The sequence below is a fragment of the Aquarana catesbeiana genome, linkage group LG11 (genome assembly GCF_042186555.1).
Source record: "Aquarana catesbeiana isolate 2022-GZ linkage group LG11, ASM4218655v1, whole genome shotgun sequence".
Taxonomy (NCBI): domain Eukaryota; kingdom Metazoa; phylum Chordata; class Amphibia; order Anura; family Ranidae; genus Aquarana; species Aquarana catesbeiana.
The window spans coordinates 184,763,824-184,784,109 of record NC_133334.1 but is presented as its reverse complement, the minus strand read 5'-3'; the positions used below and the strand labels follow the sequence as shown (position 1 = coordinate 184,784,109).

General features: G+C 42.2%; 1 protein-coding gene across 6 annotated transcripts in view; it reads left to right on the top strand.

The window, feature by feature from the left end:
* NFATC3 (nuclear factor of activated T cells 3) overlaps positions 1-20,286 on the top strand; it is a 1,265,763-nt gene that overhangs the window by 1,053,921 nt on the left and 191,556 nt on the right. The window lies entirely within an intron of this gene.

Below are 20,286 nucleotides of genomic sequence, written 5' to 3'. Positions count from 1 at the left end.
CCTGTGGGAGGTTTCCTTGAGTTGCTAAGGAGTTGAGGAGGGTGCAGAGGGGGCCCTGTAGTGTGTCGAAAAATTTTAGGTAGTAGGCCCTGGTCAGGCCGTCGGGCCCAGGGCTTTTGCCGGTGGGCAGGGACTTGATCGTGAACATTAATTCATGTGTGGTAATTGGGTGTTCTAGGTCTGTTGCTTGTTCTGAAGATATTGTGGGAAGCCTTACTGAGCAGAGATAGGCTGCTATTCTAGATTTTTTAAGAGCTATATCTGCCGGAGAGGAGGCCGAGTCCAGGTCGTACAAGGTCGCATAATTGTCGCGAAACAGAAATAGATGCTATTTTTGAGGTGTGGTGAGTTGGCGTCTCTGTAGGGGAATGTAATTTATGCACATATGCTAGGAGTCTCTTTTTACGGAGAGCCCGAGCCAATAGCCTTCCACACTTGTTGCCATGTTCATAGTAGATATGGGCCATGTAGCGTCGTTTACGGCTTATTTTGCGGTCTAGCAGTTTTGAGAAAAGCTGTCTTAGCTCACTCAGGCGTCGGGCCTCCGAGGGGTCCGACGTTCACTTATGACTGAGCTCGGCATGTTGTAATGCCTGTAGTACTCTCTGGAAGTCTGTCTGCCTCTCCTTTTTAAGTTTAGTTCCCAAGGCAATGAAAGTGCCACGGACAACTGCTTTGTGACCCTCCTATAGAATGCCATCACTGACCTCCCCATTAGCATTTTCTGTGAAGTAATGTGTCAAAGTCTCCTGTACCCCTGCCGCCACCCCCAAGCCATCCAGCAAGTTCTTGTTTAGTTTCCAGGTCTTTGTTTTGGCTAGGGCTTTAGCTAGTGCAGTGGCGTCTCCAGCTTTCATATTTAGGGGGGGCACATGGGGGGACAGGGACAAAAGTAGGGGGGCAACTATAAAATGCATATATATAGATATATAAATATATACTGGGGCCCTTTACTACGACCCCACAACGGCCCTTTCACATGTTCTGCAGTGAGCTCCCTTCCTACTGTATTGGGGTCCCCCAGGGTGGCAGAAAACAATATATATATATATGTCACCAGCATATGTTTGTCCCATTATGGTGCCTTTCAAGAACACATAGCGTCCCTGGGGGTCTACTCTATGATCTAAGGGTTGAAATAGGCAGTTTTTATGTATGGCTATGGCCACCCCTTTGGATTTAGGTTTTGGGGAATTGCTCAGATACCATTGTGAAAATATGTGAGTGGGTAATTTAGGGAGGGAAGAGTCAGTAAAATGGGTCTCTTGTAAGAATAGCACCTGTGCCCCTAGTCTTTTCACTTCTCACAGCCTATTTCGTTTGTTGGGGGAGCACATGCCACGTACATTATATGACACTACCTTAATTGTAGCCATGTTGCATCAGAGTGGGTTGTCCAGGCGACCATCCCGAATCCAAGGAGTCCGGTGAGAGTTCCGCTTTCTAGGAAAAAGAGGTAAGACTGAGAGGGGGGAGGTAAGAGAGAAGAAAAGAGTTAACATGATGTAAAATAAACAAAACATCTTATAGTGCAGTTCCACTAGCGCCTCATAGGCCTTAAGTGGTTTTACTCTAAATTGTTTGCCCGACTCACATATCCCCCCTAATATAGGGGAGCCACATGAGTGTGGCAAAACGCCCATATCTGGGCTAACACCCAATACAGGTAGACCTATGTGGAAGTCGTGATCGGACATAGGAAGCCAGGAAGTTCCTGCACCCCACCAAGGCAAAAGCGGTAGTTGACCGGGGAATCAATGTTTAGCAGGTTCTTAAAGAAACCAGTGTGTCCGATAGTATACTGTAACAATATTGTCCTGTAGCAACCTCAATGGCTATTTGCCCCTTTGCGTATATTGTAAGGGACAGAATTTCTAAATGAAAAAATGAAAGAGTAGAAAAAACAGGGGTATCAAATGAGGTGTCCGGGTCGCACATTGCTGGTGCTTGCATAGCTGAATACCCCATTTTTAGTCAGTGGTCTAATTCAGAGGTTGTCAGGAGGGTGTTCCTGAGGATGTGGGTATGCGTGCGGGCCTTTCAGTCCCCTGCGAGGGGTTCCTGTCTTGCAGTTGCAGAAGAGGAGCGTTTGTGGTTCCGTGGGTTCCGGTTGGTGCGGGCCTGCTGCCAGGGTTGGGGTGTTGGTGCCGTTTGGATATCCGTGGATATCCTCCAATCAGGGAAATCCACAGGTTCCAGATTCAGTTGTGACAAGAAACGCGGGAGGTCGTTTTTGGTGCGCAGACTGGCAGATTTTCCGTCTCTTTCTGCAGGGATTCCAGGAGGAGTTGCAATGCTCTGCGCTGCATCAGAGTGCATCGGGGCAAGTCCTGATAGAAAAACAAGTGGGCTCCGCCGAAGTCAAAGTAGGGGCGTTTGCGCATAAGCTGCATTATTCGGTCTTTGTGTACCTTTGCAGATTATAGATTGATCTCCTCCCCCCTCTAACTCCTCTCTTTGTTCTATGGGTCTTGCTCTGGCCTGGGAAAACCCCAATATTGTGGTTGGTGGTGTTCTTCTCAGTCTTGATGTTGTGGAGGATGCCAGTCCATTTGATCCCCTCACAGTGAAGGTGGAGGGTGATGCCAAGGAGGCCTATCGTTTCTTGTTCCTCTCCTTGGTGTACGATACTCATTGTGTTGGTCCTCCCTATCTTTATACTCATAGGTTTCATAATGATAATCCGTATCCCTAAGGGGCTGGAACCTATTCTGAGTAGGCACTGCGTAATTAGAATATTGTTCATCGGCATAAGCCCTTCTAGAGGGGCCATTCTGGTTGAAATATTGTTTGTCTCCATAAGCCCTTCTAGGGGGGCCATTCTGATAATGGCCCTCTTGTGGGTATGTTTGATTATAAGGTTTACGGTTCTTTGGTTTCCGATTAGGGGACTTAGAGGAAGAACCCTTGGAGGAGGTCCAGGGGGCTTCTGTCTAGGTGAAGGGGGTCTTTGATGCCTCTCTGGCGAACGATAGGGAACTCATCTAGAGGTGGTAGGATATTGATTATAGGCAGGTGAAGGCCTAAATTGATAGTTCTCTGAAGCCATCTCAAACTTCTAGGGACCATGGAGTCAGCAACATATTGCTCCAAAAAGGCTATGTCCCATTGAGTGTGAATTTCGGATACCATAAGATTTTTAAGTCTCATGAAGAGACCTCCCAAATCTCCTTCTGGTTGACCATTAACCTCAAACACTCCATCTTTTTTGATAACCTGTGATAATCGACATTCAAAAACATCCATAGTGATGATTTCTAAAGTATTAAATAGGTTTGTGAAAAACAAAAAAGCAAACACACACACGCAATTAGTAGGTGTTCTCACTTATTTAACCCTTTAGATGCTAATCTCATTCCTATTACTTCTAATATTTTTGAAATGTTTTTTTTTCTATTTTTACACAAATATTTCAATACATTACAAAGAACAGAAAAGTGTTTCTAAACCCAAAAAATTAATATTTTCAGATCTTGATCTTTAAAGGTGACCATACACTGCAATCTTAAAAAAAAAATGAAAAATTAGACAAATTAGATTAGGCAAGAGCCTGCTTGATTTCCAAAAATTTGAATTAATTGTTCAAGTGCGTATTCCTATTACCTATTTTGCAGAAAAATCAAGTTGTACAGAGATTTGACAATCAGATTGCATAGTGCATGACCATCTTAAGTGCCAAATTTGGAATGTAGATGTGCCATGACCCACTGTATTTTCACAAATGGACACAATAACCTACATCTATAGTTACATATTTGTGCAGCACAGTGGTGTAGTGGTTAACACTTTCACCTAGCAGCAAAAAGGGTCGCTGGTTTGAATCCCGCCCGTGATACCATCTGTCTGGAGTTTGCATGTTCTCCCTGTGCCTGCGTGGGTTTCCTCCAGGTACTCCAGTTTCCTCCCACAATCTAAAAACATGCTGTAAATCGGATCCTGTCTAAATTGGCCCTAATATGTATGAATGTGTGTTAGGCACCCACACAAACACCATCCCATGTTAAAAAAATATTTTTTTTTCTTAATGTGCAAATAAGGATAATCTCTTCCTCAGAGAACTTAGCAGCAGTACAAGCAACTTCCTGTAGGGGCGTGATGTCATTCTGGCCACCGCTTTCCGAGAACCACATATGCGCATACCTGTGTGCACACAGCAGTTGCGCATCTCACATACACAGTGGTCACGCATCTAGATGCATTTGGCACATCTAGCTGCAGAAACCCAATTTTATGGAAATTTAATAGTAAAGCAAATGCAGATTTCCAGGACTGGACTAACAAATGTTTCTCGTGAAAGGCAACTGGTGTTTTCTATTAAACAAGGTCTAAATGGGCCATTGACATGCATCACAGCTGTACTTGGGAATGAGTCTTTGCAAAGTTAAACTAAATTAAATCCTCTTATTTTTGCTTGGGGATAGAGTACAGAGGCATTAGAAGTCTTGTCCGTTTTTGGAGATGTCTGCACCCCTGATAGGGTAAAGACACCTCCCAAATGTTGCCACTTTCTCCTTCAAATGTATTCACTTCCTGTCACATAGCCAAACAGGAAGTGATGGTAAAACCCTACCAATGTCTTTCCTTGGGGACACACAAGTCAATATAAATAGTTTCCCCATTAGGTAAATTGCACTCTAGCATTTTGCTTTGTACACCCCAAATTATTATGTATAGAAGCACAAAGTGCTGAGGGAGGGGGTTTGGAGCAAACACCCCAGGGACTTTTAAGGTGCTTTCAAATATATGGTAGACATCAAAATAGATAAGTCTGTACAGTGTTAATTTTGTTAAAATTAATTGCTCTTTTCCAAGTCCTGTTTTGTTGACCAAAAAAATGTATAGCAAATTTTTATTTTTTGTGTTTTTTGTTACTTTTCATGCAACACATTTCCCAGCTGCAGCTTAACTAGGCTGATTGGTATGGCAAATCCCAAAAATGTGTGATTTGTCTAAGTTACTTTCCTGGTGCCTTCATGGTAGCATATGCATGGATTATGTGTATATTGCCATGGATAGGCACCAGGAAAGAAATTACAGAGAGGTAAGTATTCAATTTTCCATTTTAGCGCAGTGGTTCTCAGCCTCCGTTCTCAAGTACCCCCGACAGGACATGTTTTGGGAATTTTATCTTGGCTAAAATAGCTGTCCAAAATACCAAGCCACTTAAAGCACCTGTGCAAGATGAAGAAAAACCTGCAAACATTGGCCTGTTGGGGGTACTTGAGGACAGGGTTCAGAAGCACTGATTTAGAGCACTGAGTTAAAATCTACCTCAAGACAATCCTATTCTAATTTTGGGCATTTGAGGGAAGACGAGTGTTAGAACTCTTGCTTGTCTTTTTTAGGTTGGCCTTTGTGTCCCTTTTCTTAAAATTGGCTTCACTTCCTGTCACATAGCCAAACAGGAAGTGAGGGTTAAACCCTACCAATGCCTTTCCTTGGGGACACACAGGTCAATCTAACTAGTGTCCCCATTAGCCAAACTGCACTCTAGCACTTTGCTGTGTACACCCCAAATTCTTAGGTATTTTTGGGTTTATTAAAGGCAAATCCACTCTGTAATACAAGTGTAGTGGCTGAAAATCTGAGGGGAAGCACTGGTGATTTTAACATCTAATCATGTAGAAGCAAAGAAGGCGTTTTTTTTTTTTTTCCTTGCATGCCCCCCCCCCCCCCCCCCCCCCCTCGGATATTCACCAACTGCACTTGTAGTGCAAAGTGGATTTGCCTTTAGTAAATAAACCCCAAAGTCCAAGATACCTAATAATTTGGGGTAAAACATATTCATAAGGGCAGAAATAGTCAGCAGAGAGCACCACATCCCATGGCTAATATGATTAGAAGCACAAAGTGCTGAGGGAGGGGGTTTGGAGCAAACACCCCAGGGACTTTTAAGGTGCTTTCAAATATATGGTAGACATCAAAATAGATAAGTCTGTACAGTGTTAAGTTTGTTAAAAAAATATATAATCTTTATTTGAAATTAATTTTAAAACCAATATGTCCCTACAGATGAGACATCATCATATAAAAGTGATACAAACACATCGATAATTTAACCCATTCATGGGCACATAGAAGCAGAGCCACTCAAATACGTAACAATTTGCCGCTCGACATGTTTCGCTCTAAATACGAGCTTCTTCAGGAGTTTGTGGCAAAAATTGTGGTGAGCTCTAAACAGTAAATAGAAAATCAAATATAAGACATTGTATACATTAATCAATACTGCAAAATGCTAAACCACTGAGGTTCAACGAAGTAGTGAATTGTACATGTACAGACTAATGATAATATATTGTAGAACAAAATATATAAAGGGAGAACATGATATCACATTAATATTGCTAATCTTACCAGGTTGTCGTATTCAAATAATGTATTAAAATTGAATAGAGTGAATCGCTACAGCATTTTCATATTACTGGCTCTCCTACACTGGGTTCTCTTGTCTTGATATGGCCACAGAGGGATGTAAAGTTTTGTATAATCCTTTAAACAATAAAATTATAAAAATTAGCAAAATAAATAGACCAGGGTATTTGAATTATCTGATAGTTCAAAAGGGAGTTTATTACCTTGGATAGAATCAAAGGCTAATTACTCGAGGTGAAAAACACCTCCCAGCAAATAATGAAGACAAAACCAATGATACGTCTATATGGATAGTAGAGCCCTGGTGTATGATGTTAGGGATTAGGCAGGGAAAGAAGTCTTTTCCATGCAGCAGCTTCTAAATGACAGCAATGAGAATAATGAAAGAGCCCTTGATTAGTAAGGCTTAGTGAGTGCAGCTAATGTCAGACCATGACATGGCTGCAGATAACACACTTACTTGTATATGTCAGGAGGCCGATATGTTTGGGAGCAATCCACACACTCCCTGTGGTATGGTGCCTGTCACGGGACGGTGTGCGGTATAAGCCGCCTTTTATATACCCTCCATCCTGGCGGCGTCTGACCCCACCGCCGGGATGCGGACGTGTATTGAGAATGCCAGAGCCGCGGTTGATTGGAAAAACGTAGCGGCGTCATAGCTTGACGCTCGCTGCGTACATAGTGGATAATGCGCATGCGCGCAATACTATTGTATTTAAAAGCCTAAAGATACCGACGGCGCCATGCTGTAGCGAATCACTCTATTCAATTTTAATACATTATTTGAATACGACAACCTGGTAAGGTTAGCGATATTAATGTGATATCATGTTCTCCCTTTATATATTTGTTTTTCTATTTACTGTTTAGAGCTCACCACAATTTTTGCCACAAACTCCTGAAGAAGCTCGTATTTGGAGCGAAACATGTCGAGCGGCAAATTGTTACGTATTTGAGTGGCTCTGCTTCTATGTGCCCATGAATGGGTTAAATTATCGATGTGTTTGTATCACTTTTATATGATGATGTCTCATCTGTAGGGACATATTGGTTTTAAAATTAATTTCAAATAAAAATTATATATTTTTTAACAAAATTAACACTGTACAGACTTATCTATTTTGATGTCTACCATATATTTGAAAGCACCTTAAAAGTCCCTGGGGTGTTTGCTCCAAACCCCCTCCCTCAGCACTTTGTGCTTCTATACATATTAGCCATGGGATGTGGTGCTCTCTGCTGACTATTTCTGCCCTTATGAATATGTTTTACCCCAAATTATTAGGTATCTTGGACTTTGGGGTTTATTTACTAAAGGCAAATCCACTTTGCACTACAAGTGCAGTTGGTGGATATCCGAGGGGGGGGCATGCAAGGAAAAAAAAAAAAAACGCCATCTTTGCTTCTACATGATTAGATGTTAAAATCACCAGTGCTTCCCCTCAGATTTTCAGGGACTACACTTGTATTGCAGAGTGGATTTGCCTTTAATAAACCCAAAAATACCTAAGAATTTGGGGTGTACACAGCAAAGTGCTAGAGTGCAATTTGGCTAATGGGGACACTAGTTAGATTGACCTGTGTGTCCCCAAGGAAAGGCATTGGTAGGGTTTAACCCTCACTTCCTGTTTGGCTATGTGACAGGAAGTGAAGCCAATTTTAAGAAAAGGGACACAAAGGCCAACCTAAAAAAGACAAGCAAGGGTTCTAACACTCGGTTTCCCTCAAATGCCCAAAATTAGAATAGGATTGTCTTGAGGTAGATTTTAACTCAGTGCTCTAAATCAGTGCTTCTGAACCCTGTCCTCAAGTACCCCCAACAGGCCAATGTTTGCAGGTTTTTCTTCATCTTGCACAGGTGCTTTAAGTGGCTTGGTATTTTGGACAGCTATTTTAGCCAAGATAAAATTCCCAAAACATGTCCTGTCGGGGGTACGTACTTGAGAACTGAGGCTGAGAACCACTGCGCTAAAATGGAAAATTGAATACTTACCTCTCTGTAATTTCTTTCCTGGTGCCTATCCATGGCAGTATACACACAATCCATGCATATGCTACCATGAAGGCACCAGGAAAGTAACTTAGACAAATCACACATTTTTGGGATTTGCCATGCCAATCAGCCTAGTTAAGCTGCAGCTGGGAAATGTGTTGCATGAAAAGTAACAAAAAACACAAAACATAAAAATTTGCTACAAATTTTTTTGGTCAACAAAACAGGACTTGGAAAAGAGCAAGGAAAGCAAAAAAAGCACATGTATGTTAATTTGAGACACTAACAGAATATGGTTAACATGAGTTAAAAGGAGTGCGCCCACAAATGGATATCTATTAAGGATTTAAACATTAGTCACAACATCTTGAGAACGTTTTTCCAAAATAATGCAGCACAGACAATTAAATCAAAGTGAACAACCTACAAACGACACACATTGACAACAAATATATTTCAGGGGAAAATATCACCCACCAAAAAAAAATATAATAAACCAAAGTAAAATAAAACTTGCTCAAACACATCTGTTTTGCAAAGACATAACAAACAAAATACAAAGAGAAAATACATGTGTTACAAACTCGATAAAGACACCCAAATGTACCCTCTTGCTGGCCCCGCACACACACACAATCTTGCTTCTTTTCAGGGGAAGGTAAAGAATGCTATTATATAACATAGGTTTGTGTGCTAATGAGGCAATTGAAAACACATGCACAGTCCATGAAACACACAAAATGCAAGTTCACCCAATGTAGAGACAGAACTTCAAAGTGGGTACACCTGTTAAGGATGTCCTTAAATTACTAACCCAAAAAAAAACACACTCTCTGAGCATGCCCAGAAACATCCAAAAAAAAGAAAGAAGGACGGCGCCCTCTAAGTGCAGCATGTATGTTAAAAATATTTATTACAATAGATAAAACACTCACATTTTAGTTGCTAAAGACCAGCATGTAAAGTAGTTTCATCCGCGTGCTCTCGGGGGATGTGGGTGTCACAGGCCAGTGGGTGGGGTTCCTGGGATGTGAGTCCTGTGACCTGGTAGCTGTTCCGGTGGTGCCGAGGGTCCTCAGAACCTCCGGGCGGCCAGGATGTCGGTCATGGATCCTCCGTGGAGCGCCGTGCTGACCTGCGTCCTCACTTCCGGGAGCGGGGTGAGGCGGGCGGTGCTTCGAAATTCGAAGCATGCGTGCTCCTTCATCAGGCTACGCCGGTGGGCATATTCAGTGTGGGAATTTATACCATAGGCACTGGGAGGGGTGGAGAGGTGATTGAGAGGAGGGCGGGGCTATGTATAATGATTGGGCGCGTAGGTAACTATGGAGATGGGGTGTACACAATGTGGAAAGGGAGTGAAGGGAGATGGGGAGTGGGCGGGGCGGGGAGTGAGGAGAGGGGGGGAGATATGCAAAATGCAAATGATTATGTTTTATATGTGTGTAGATGGATCTTGGGGTAAGAATTAGGCGGTCTATATGAAGAGGAATGTTGTATTGATCATAGTGGACGGGAACAATATATATATATATATATATGTGTGTGTGTATATATATATATATATATATATATATATATATGTAAATATATATGAGAAGGGAATACAAACATGCAGAAAACTGTATATAATTAAAGAGGTATATAATTATAGGGAGAGATGGGTGGTATATATGCGAAGAAATGGCGCAATGATGGAAAAGGAATAAAACATGTACAATGTATATATGTGTGTAAACATAAAGAATCATTTATATAGGATCCTTTCACACACACATACACATATATACACATTTAAATGACGCGTAAGATTGTGACAAAAAGAGGGGGGGGGGAGTGTGTTTCCAGACGGGTATTTGGGAATGAGAGGGATGTTATGGGGAATACTGGGAAATAAATAAAAGTAAAAATAATAAAAATAAAGATAAATATAAAAATAAATATAAAAATAAAAATACAAATAAATAAAAATAATAGTAATAAAAATAAAGAAATTAAAAATAAATAAAAATAAATATAAAATAAATATTAATGGTATGTGTTATACACTAGGGCTATGTGGATAGGGGTAATGGGTGGGAGACAGGTATACACTCACACTAGTGTACGGGTATACCCATACACGTGTTCCACGTAGACTGTAAGTTGATGAGGTAGTGACTAGATGATTGATAAAACAATGAATGAGACAACAGGTAGGACAATGGATGAAACAATATGTGGTGAATTGAGATGAGATGATGTGATGAGGCAGGGATGTGGTTGGGGTCACAGCAAAATGTTAATTTCGATGCCTTCATTGAGGCCTCCTGGAGATAAAGTGTCTGTGTATATCCAGTAGTTTTCTCTATCACACAACCTTTTGTAGCGTTCAGCGGTAGGGAGGGTGGGTGGAATAGACTCAATAACCCACATGCGTAGCCCTGAAGATGTTTGTCCATGATGTTCTTTAAAATGTCTCGGTACGCTATGCTTGTCAATGCCCTTCTCTACAAGGTTACGATGCTCACCAAACCTTTTGCGGAGCGGGCGTATAGTGCGGCCTACATATAGTAGGTCGCAGGGGCATGTGAGGCAATAGACCACATAATCTGGACCACAATTGAAGAAGTCGGGGATGACATATAGTTTACCCTTATGATGGAAGTCTTTTTGCTTATGTGTAACATGGGCGCATGTGAGGCAGAGGGGCTTCCTACATTGATACATGCCTTGATGTTAAAGAAGGTTAACGGGGCACTGGCGGTGGGGCGTGCTGTTTTCACTTTGCTTGGTGCTATTTGGGCCTTTATATTCTTAGCCCGTTTGTAGGTGACCAGTGGTTTATCACTTATGGTAGATTTTAGATGCGGATCCTCACGCAGAATGGACCAGTGTTTGGTAAAAATCTTTTCCATTTGCTTAAATCTGTTGTGGTATTGTGTCACAAATCTGACGGGTTGGGTAGTGTCGTCTGTACTGGTTTGTCTCTTGTCCTTCGCGTTTTCACTGAGATAGTATTGGAAGGCATCTTCTATGATGTGGTCTGGGTAACCCTTGTCTTTGAATTTGGCTTTGAGTAGTAGGCCGTGTGTTTCATAGTCCTGTAGGTGCGTGCAATTGTGTTTTAGGCGGCAGAACTGGCTTTTTGGGATGTTTTTAACCCATCGTGGGTGATGGCAACTGTTAAAGTGTAGGTAAGAATTCCCTGAGGTGGATTTTGTATAATTCTGGGCGCAGATGGTGTTTTCATAGTGGAAGAGTTCCAGATCCAAAAAGGCCAGTTTGTTATTGTCTGTGACTGATGTAAATGATAGACCCATGGTGGTGTTGTTGCATTGTTGGACGAAGGGTACAATGGAGGTTTCTGGACCATCCCAGATAATGACCACATCATCTATGTAGCGCCCGTAATAGACTATGTAGGGCGCATATGGGTTATTGTTGTGTATATATTGTAGCTCCCAGTAACCCATGGTAAGGTTCGCGTAGCTGGCGGCAAAATTGGCCCCCATGGCAGTTCCTTGTGTTTGAATGTAGAAGTCTCCGTGGGATTCCAAATAATTGTGGGTTAGGCAGAATTCTAATATTTCCAGTAAGAATTGGTCCTGACGTGGGTTGAGTGATGGATCATTGTTGAGGTAGTGTCGTGCAGCTTGTAAACCAATGTTGTGGGGAATGGACGTGTATAGTGAGACCACATCTAGCGAGAGCCAGCGGTATGTGGGTTCCCAGGAGTAGTATTGTAGCATGTTCAGAAGGTGGCTGCTGTCTTTGATGTAGGAAGGTAGGTTCTGTACTATACCCTGTAGAAAATGATCAATGTAGATAGAGAAGTAGCTGGTTACGCTTTCCATGGCCGCCACTATTGGTCTACCAGGAGGGTGTGTGGGGTCTTTGTGCACCTTCGGAAGGTGGTAATCGTGTTTAAGAAATGAGGCTTCGGATGCAGTAACTATACCATCTGCTTGTGTTCGATCTATTAGGTCGTGAGCTTCAATAGAGAATTTAGGTAAGGGATCTCCGGAAAGTTTTTTGTACGTGGATGTGTCAGATAGGAGTCTAGTTGTTTCCAGCATGTAGTCTGCACGGTTCTGGACTACGATACCACCTCCTTTATCTGCGGGCTTAATAACCAGTTGCCTGTTGTTGGTGAGTGATTTAAGGGCTGTGCGTTCTGCTGGGGTTAAGTTGGATGGTGGATTGGAGCGTGAGTTGGACATTTGACACATTTGTAGTATATCAGCATATACAACCTGATAGAAGGTCTGGACGTAGGGTCCTTTAGCAAATGTGGGATAAAAGATAGATTTCGGTTTGAAATTAGTATGTAAGATGGGTGGAGAGGTGGGTGGATGTTGGGTTAGAGATTCAATCTGGTCGTCAATGTAGAGATCTTCTAACTGGTCTAGGGCTATGAGTTCTGCGGGTCCTAGGGTGGAGGAGTCTTCTGTAGTGGTACTGCATTCAGCGTGGTCATTAGTAGTATATGGAGTAGTGTTTGGGGTACCATTACCTCTCTTAGTGTCTTGAATGTTGAAATATCGTTTGATGGTGATATTTCTAATGAACCTATTGAGATCCAAGAAGAGAGTGAAAGGGTTGGGAGATGCCGTGGGGGCGAAGTTGAGCCCGCGTGCTAGTAGAGATTTTTCAGGCATGGATAAGGTATCATCAGGGAGGTTGAAGATTTTTACAGTCTGCGCAATTTCTCCCTCCTTTTTTTGTCTGTCTCTCCCCCCTCTTCTGCCTCGTCGGTGAGCTTTCTTTTTGGGCAGGGTTGGGGAGTGATCACTAAAAAAGAGGGGGTAGGGGTGGGAGATTTATGTTTATTGGTCGGACTGTAAATGGGGGGTGATGAGATGGCGTGGATACTGGGGTGGTCTGTGGTGGGCCCAGATGCATGAGTGATCTTGGACTGTGTGGTGTGTAGATTCCCAATACCAAAATCCAGAGTGGATGACTGGGGATCCTCATAGGTACTGTGATCTGATATGGCACTGCCGGTCTGTGTTTCTTTAAAGGGTAACCGGTATGGAAGGGATTGAGGTAAGGATGCCAGTGTGGGGTTTCTTCTTTATACTCTTGGAAGTTTTGGGTGTACTGGAGGAAGAAACTGGCACGGGGGTGGTGGACGATGATGGTCCTCTTTTGTTGTGGGTGTAGGATGTGGCCGTCTGGAAGGTGCCGGTGGCCTATGTGGTTTATATGGCTTGGTGGAGGGGCCTTGACAGTATAAGAGGGCCGTGGTGGGCCTTGGTATGCATTCCATCAGGGGGACCAGGGTGTGGTTCTCTTGCCCTGATGGGGTGTGGAGATTGGGGTGGTTGTTAACTTTGGGGGGGGGGGTGTATTGCGTCTGGGTTTTTTCCAACAGTGGATCCTGTTGGAGTTGTAATCGTCAAAGTCTCTGCGTATCTTCTGTAATTTACATTTGATGAAGCAATCCTCTTGGTACTGTTAAGTTTCAGTTTTTTGTACCATGAGGTGGGTAAGGGTGTAATATACGATCTTAGTTCATCTATAAGATTAGTTAATTTGGACGATGAGTTGAATAGGGTATCCCCTTGCTTGATGATGATTTCCATCCATATCTGAGTGCAGAATTCGGATATGGTGGACCATTCAGCGGCTAAATCTGCACCCAGAAATGAGCAAGTCTTTTGGTTTCTGAGACCTCTGGGAGAAATTTTGTAGTTCAAATACAGTTCCAAGAAGAACTTATCCCACCATTGTTGGTTAATGTTATTGATGGTGTCCTCTATTTTGCGAAACGTCGCACATATATGTCTGTTTTCCAGACGGGGGATATTTACTGATGGGAGGAAGTATCCATCTGGGAATTGTGCGTATAAGTCATCTAATATGGTGTACTCAACTGATTATATTTTTTGTATAATTTCCATGGTTACTATACAGCATAGACTGAAGTATTAGGTATGTAAAATGGGGGGGGGGAGTAAATCACATGAACATAATGGGACTGAAGATGAATGTACAATAATAATAATTGGCATAGATCCGGAGGCTGCGCATATATGTGAACTTTTTAAGAGTAAATAAATGATCAAGGGGTTAATATGGTGCACAATGGATGTAGCCGAGTACATATAACTAAAAATGGTGGGGGGGAAGGGGGTGGGTTGGGGGTTCCTGAGAGGGGGAACTTGGTGGTGGTAGTTAATGTTTCACAACAAGTTCAGGTATTAGTCCATGTAAGGATAAAATGATGCTGAATAAATGGAAGGCAGCCAGTCTATAAAAGCTAGAAGAAGCTCTGGAACAATAAAAAAGAAAGAAGGTCGGCGCCCTCTAAGTGCAACTTTAGCAACTCAAATGTGAGTGTTTTTATGTATTGTAATAAATATTTGTAGCATACATGCTGCACTTAGAGGGCGCCGTCCTTCTTTCTTTTTTATTGTTCCAGAGCTTCTTCTAGCTTTTATAGACAATATAATAGACAATATGATAGAATAATGAAAAGAGGCTGTTCCTAAAATCCTACAGTGTCCCGGCGGAGCGTAAGCAATGTGGGGACGTATGTAACATCATAAAAATTAATCATAGGGAAGTGGGGTGAAGTATAGAATGTGAAGTAAGCCATATACTCAGGTAAGGGTGGGATATCCCACCCTTACCTGAGTATAGGAACAGCCTCTTTTCATTACATACATAGTTACATAGTTAGTAAGGTTGAATAAAGACACCAGTCCATCCAGTTCAACCTGAGTGAGTGTGTGTCTACAACCCTGACCCTTGTCCCTAACCCTGTACATCGCACACTCAAATCAGTCCCTACCCTCAATCCAAGGTCCCCATTCATATACTAGGGCCAATTTTGGACAGAAGCCAATTAACCTACCAGCATGTCTTTGGAGTGTGGGAGGAAACCGGAGTACCCGGAGGAAACCCACGCAGGCACAGGGAGAACATGCAAACTCCAGGCAGGTAGTGTCGTGGTTGGGATTCGAACCAGCGACCCTTTTTTACTGCTAGGCGAGAGTGCTAACCACTGCACCACTGTGCCGCCCAATTATTCTATCATATTGTCTATATATTTTTTGTTTTTTGTTTTTTTCCATTCAACTATATTATACCATGATGTACTTATCATAAATGTATTGTTCATTACAGTATTCAATTCTGTGTTCCTGAAGAAGCGCATGTGGCGCGTAACATGTCGAGCCTATACAGAATCTTATTATCACCACTGCATAGCTTTTGGTTCAACGGAACGTACTGTAAATATATTGATCAAAAAGTTTCCTTTCTTTTTGACCCTAAACTTTGCTCAATCTCTATAACTTGACCATTCAGCTATGTATGGAGTGCATAATTTGTAAAACTGTGTAACTAGGAATTGAACTATATATGTTTCCTTGTTTTATCTCCTATTTTTAATATTTTCCAAATAAACTAAGAATTTTAATTATATACCTAGCTATTATTGTGCCTATAAAGTCTTGAGCCCACTATTGCCCTATGTCCTCTACATCATCCAGCATGTCCTTGATTAAGGTTAAGAAAAAAGAAGGTGGAAAAAAGTACTGGACTGCATCAAAAACACACCAAAAACATATCATAAAGTCACTGGATCGCATCAAAAACACACATGCATCTGGACTGTGTTTCTATGGAGTGAACTAGACCTAAAGCTAGTAACTTGGGGGGGAGGGTTACTCTGCCTGTAAATTGGTGCATCTGTAGCATGTATCCAAAATGCTGCTTCAAAGATGTACGGCTTTAGAGAAAACATACAAATCGACGTTGCAGCTGCAAGATTTTAACACAAAACCAAAAATAGCCTGCCCCCCAAATACATACAAGGGCGTTTGGGGCTGTAAAGGCTTAAAATGAGAACCCCCACGTAAAAAATACCACACCAAATCTAAAAATATTGTGCCCCTCCCACGCACTAACAAACCCCTAGCCAAACACACAGCAAGCCAGCCCATGTAAGGGGGGTGTATGCTTGAGAGCAGAAGGGGCTCAGGCACCCCAAAAGTCAACCACCTTGTACCAATATTCAGGGGGACAAGGGCCTCTTCTACACAACCCTAGGCTGGAGTTGTGGGGGGCTGCAGACAGGTGGGCTTTACAGAATGTAGAAAGCCCCTTTAAACTAGTGTGTACAAGGTGCTTTGAGGTTGGTATTGGGCTGAGCCCAACATGCCCCAAAGGCAGCCAGCTATGTTGAGTGCATGTGGCCTTGAATGGTTCGGGAAGGAGTTGGGCGATCACTCTTCTCACCCCTTTCATAGGTGGCCCTGTTGTTTGCTCTGAAAAAGGATGTGGTTTGAATTGGTGAAGGCAGCTCACAGCCATTGGAGAATGGACTGTGGAGTTCCCCTTTAAAAGCAAAAGCTAGCCCCAAAGAATTATATGCATTAGAAGGGGGAGACAAGAGCATTGGACTGTAGAGTTCCCCTTTAAAAGCAAAAGCTAGCCCAAAGAAAACATGCATTAGAAGGGGAGATAAGAGCAATGGAGTGTAGAGTTCCCCTTTAAAAGCAAAAACTAGCCCAAAGAAAACATATGCATTAGAGGGGGGAAGTTGAAATGCCCTTTTAGAAGGAGCTAGAGTAGCGAGAGTCTTTTTACATAATTTTAACAAGGTACATGTCACATGTTGGCAACGTAACATGCTGACATGACCTGTGTGCAAATATCCTTAAAAAAACACATAACCAGCGTAAAAAAAAATATGCCAAGTTTAGAGGTGCGCCTGTTCAACCCACGCAAATGCTTGACATTTACTAAGATTTTGCCGATGCAGTGAGCCAACGCATTTGAACAAGTGCAAATGTGGCTTGCGCATGCGCAGTGCAAAAATTGATCTCACGCAGTTTTACACCCAGTGTACTTGCAGGCACAGCAAGCTTGTTCAGAAAAAGTTACTTTCTCATGCTATTTTGGGCATATTTGTTACTTGGGCAGTTATTACTATACTTCCTCACATCACCCCACATCACCCCCATAATATTGGCACTTCCAGCTGCCTTTAATTTTGAGATGAAGATGCCCTGCGCCATGTCCATAGTGGTGCACTGATAGCCTCCTCCCGTGCGCCGAGATTACCATAGTAAATGGGGAATAGCACTGTGTTTTGTAAATACGTACGTTGTGCCTCACTTTGCACCTCAACTCATGGCGCAAATGGTTCGTAAATCAGCCCCTGTATGCTGTTTTTTGCATTCCTTTTTATGCAGAGTCTTTACATATAGACTCATGTTTGTATTTCACTTGCACTTTATTTTATTTGTTAATTCATCCTTTGTGATCACTCATGGTTTATATGAGCACAACTTATTTATATACAATTTTGTGCACTGTGGAGATATCAGTTTTTGTTGCTGCTGTATATGTTTATTGTATACTCTAGCGCAGTGTAACCCTATATTTACTTATAATATCCTTGAGACGGCACTCCATGTGAGAGAGGTTCCAGGTCAGTGGACAGCATTGGGGAGACCATAGCTGAGACAATTAGAAGAGAGAGTCCTGGGGACCGTGAGTCTTGAAGGTGTGCGAAAGCCTGGAGTGTCAGGAGAGACCGTTCCTATGAGGTGACACTAGCCTGTCCATATACTACCCTAGCCTGTCCATATCATCCATGGGTGCAACGTGTTCACTGAACACCGGCCCTGAGGGGTGGGGGCCCACTGTGCTAACACACTGCACCCATGGATGCCCTAGGGTGCCAAGATAGGGGAGCGGTAACATGGTGGTATGTCGTATAATTTTGCACATAGAAAAGGTGCTGTTGTATGTAATACTGACCCCCTGATCAATTTAGTTTTAGTAATCATGATATAAAATAATGGATGTGGGGGCCTTTTTGGTGGGTGTGATTTTTTTTTTCTGGGGGAGGGGGGCAGCTTTTCATTCTTGAACCCAGGCAGCACAATATCTTGTGCCAGCCCTGTGTGTGTGTGTGTGTGTGTATATATATATACATATATATATATATATATATATATATATATATATATATATATATATATATTAGACACTACGGAAGATAACCAATTAATCTATTGTATCATTTGAAGATATATTGATCCTTTATAATGTAACAGCAGTCTTTTGGGGAGCCCCTCTTCACAAATGTGCCGACCCATTCACTCCCCTGCATTCCGTCTATGTGTGTGTGTGTGTGTGTGTGTGGTGGGGGGGAGAGTAATATATGCTCATGTAGAATGTGATAGAAGGCTCTTATTTTAAGCATCTGTCTGAGGAAGCAGAATTAATTTGTGACTAACATATGGCAAGCTAACCACAGAAAAAGGCCCCAGGTATTTTGCAAGGAGTATGGTAAGGAGATGGTTAATTTACTGGGAAGTGGAGATGACCAGTATCGATCCAGCCCATAGTTTGGTGCTGTGAAGAGATTGCTTACATTGCTTATTATCATGCTGAGTGGTACTTCAGTGCACCTACGTTTGTTACAGCGCAATGCATTGTGGTATGCTGCCAAAAAATTGTACCTGTTTTCATTAGGCAGAGGAATCATTAGTGGGTCTGTACCCTCATTAACCACTTGACCTCTGGAAGATTTACCACCTTCATGACCAGACCATTTTTTTGCTATACTCCACTGCGTTACTTTAACTGACAATTGTGCAGTCATGCAACTCTGTACCCAAATAAAGTTTGTAAATTTTGATCACCACTGCAGTTTTTATTTTGTGCGTTATAAACCAAAAAAGACCGACAATTTTGAAAGAAAAAAAATATTTTTTTACTTTCTGTTATAAAACATATAAAACAATTTAAAAAGTCAGATTTCTTCATAAATTTAGGCCAGTATGTATTCTGCTACATATTTTTAGGGAAAAAAATCCCAATAAGCATATATTGATTGATTTGTACAAAAGTTATAGCATTTACAAACTATAAGATATTTATTGGAATTTTTATTCATTTTTTTTTTTTATACTAGCAATGGCGGCGATAGACTTATAGCGGTACTGCAATATTGTGGCGGACAATCGGATGCTAACTGACACTTTTGACACTTTGTGGGAACCAGTGACACTAATACATTGTTCATTGCTAAAAAATATGCACTGTCACTGTGCTAATGACACTCGCTGGGAAGGAGTTAAACATCTAGAGTGATCAAAGGGTTAAATGTGTGCCTAGTATTTTTGTGTACCTTGTGTGGTGCTTTTTTAAGGGGTGTGATGTTTTTTTTTTTCCTGCTTCGCAGGAAAATAAAATTTGTCACATCCCCGCTGTGAGAATGGAGCTCTACCATGTTTGTGTTTTGTTTGTCGTGTCTTCTCGATGATCGGCAGGTGCCGGCGGACATACATTGGCCAGCACCTGCTGACGGGGTTCTGCCGCAGTCTCTGGGACCGGTGACATGTCCCAGAAGAAGGGGGAGAGGAGAACTTCCGATTGGGTCATGTAGGCGATCCAAGTGGGAGTGGGTACCTGTTGGGTACCCGCTCCACCCCCCAAAAAAATAACATGCCAAGTGTGGGAGGGGAGAGGGACTTAAAGCGGAATGTCCCCTTTTGGGTGGAGTTCCACTTTTAAGGAGATTCACCCTCTCTATTTAGCCTGTTTACAGTTATTCACTGAATGTCAAAAAAGATCCCCAAATTTAGGGTTGTCACCAGAATAGGAACAGGGGGGAATCTTCCAATGAGGATGCTAGTTCTTGTGACCCTGGTAGCAAGCAAAGATTCCCTCATGTTTGAGAAATTTCCTCTCATTTCCTGTTTTGGCTTTGGCACAGGAAGTGAAAGGAAGTCTTCCCAAATGGGACACAGATGGCAAAAAAGGAGAGTTGTTATGACCCTCCCTTACTTTATCCAAGAAGAAGAAAAAAGGGAGGAACACCTGGCGCTTTAAATCAAGTTATAGTAAATTGGTAAAATAAGGAAGCAAAAGAAGTAGGAGAAAGATCAGACAAGTCTCAGTGAAAT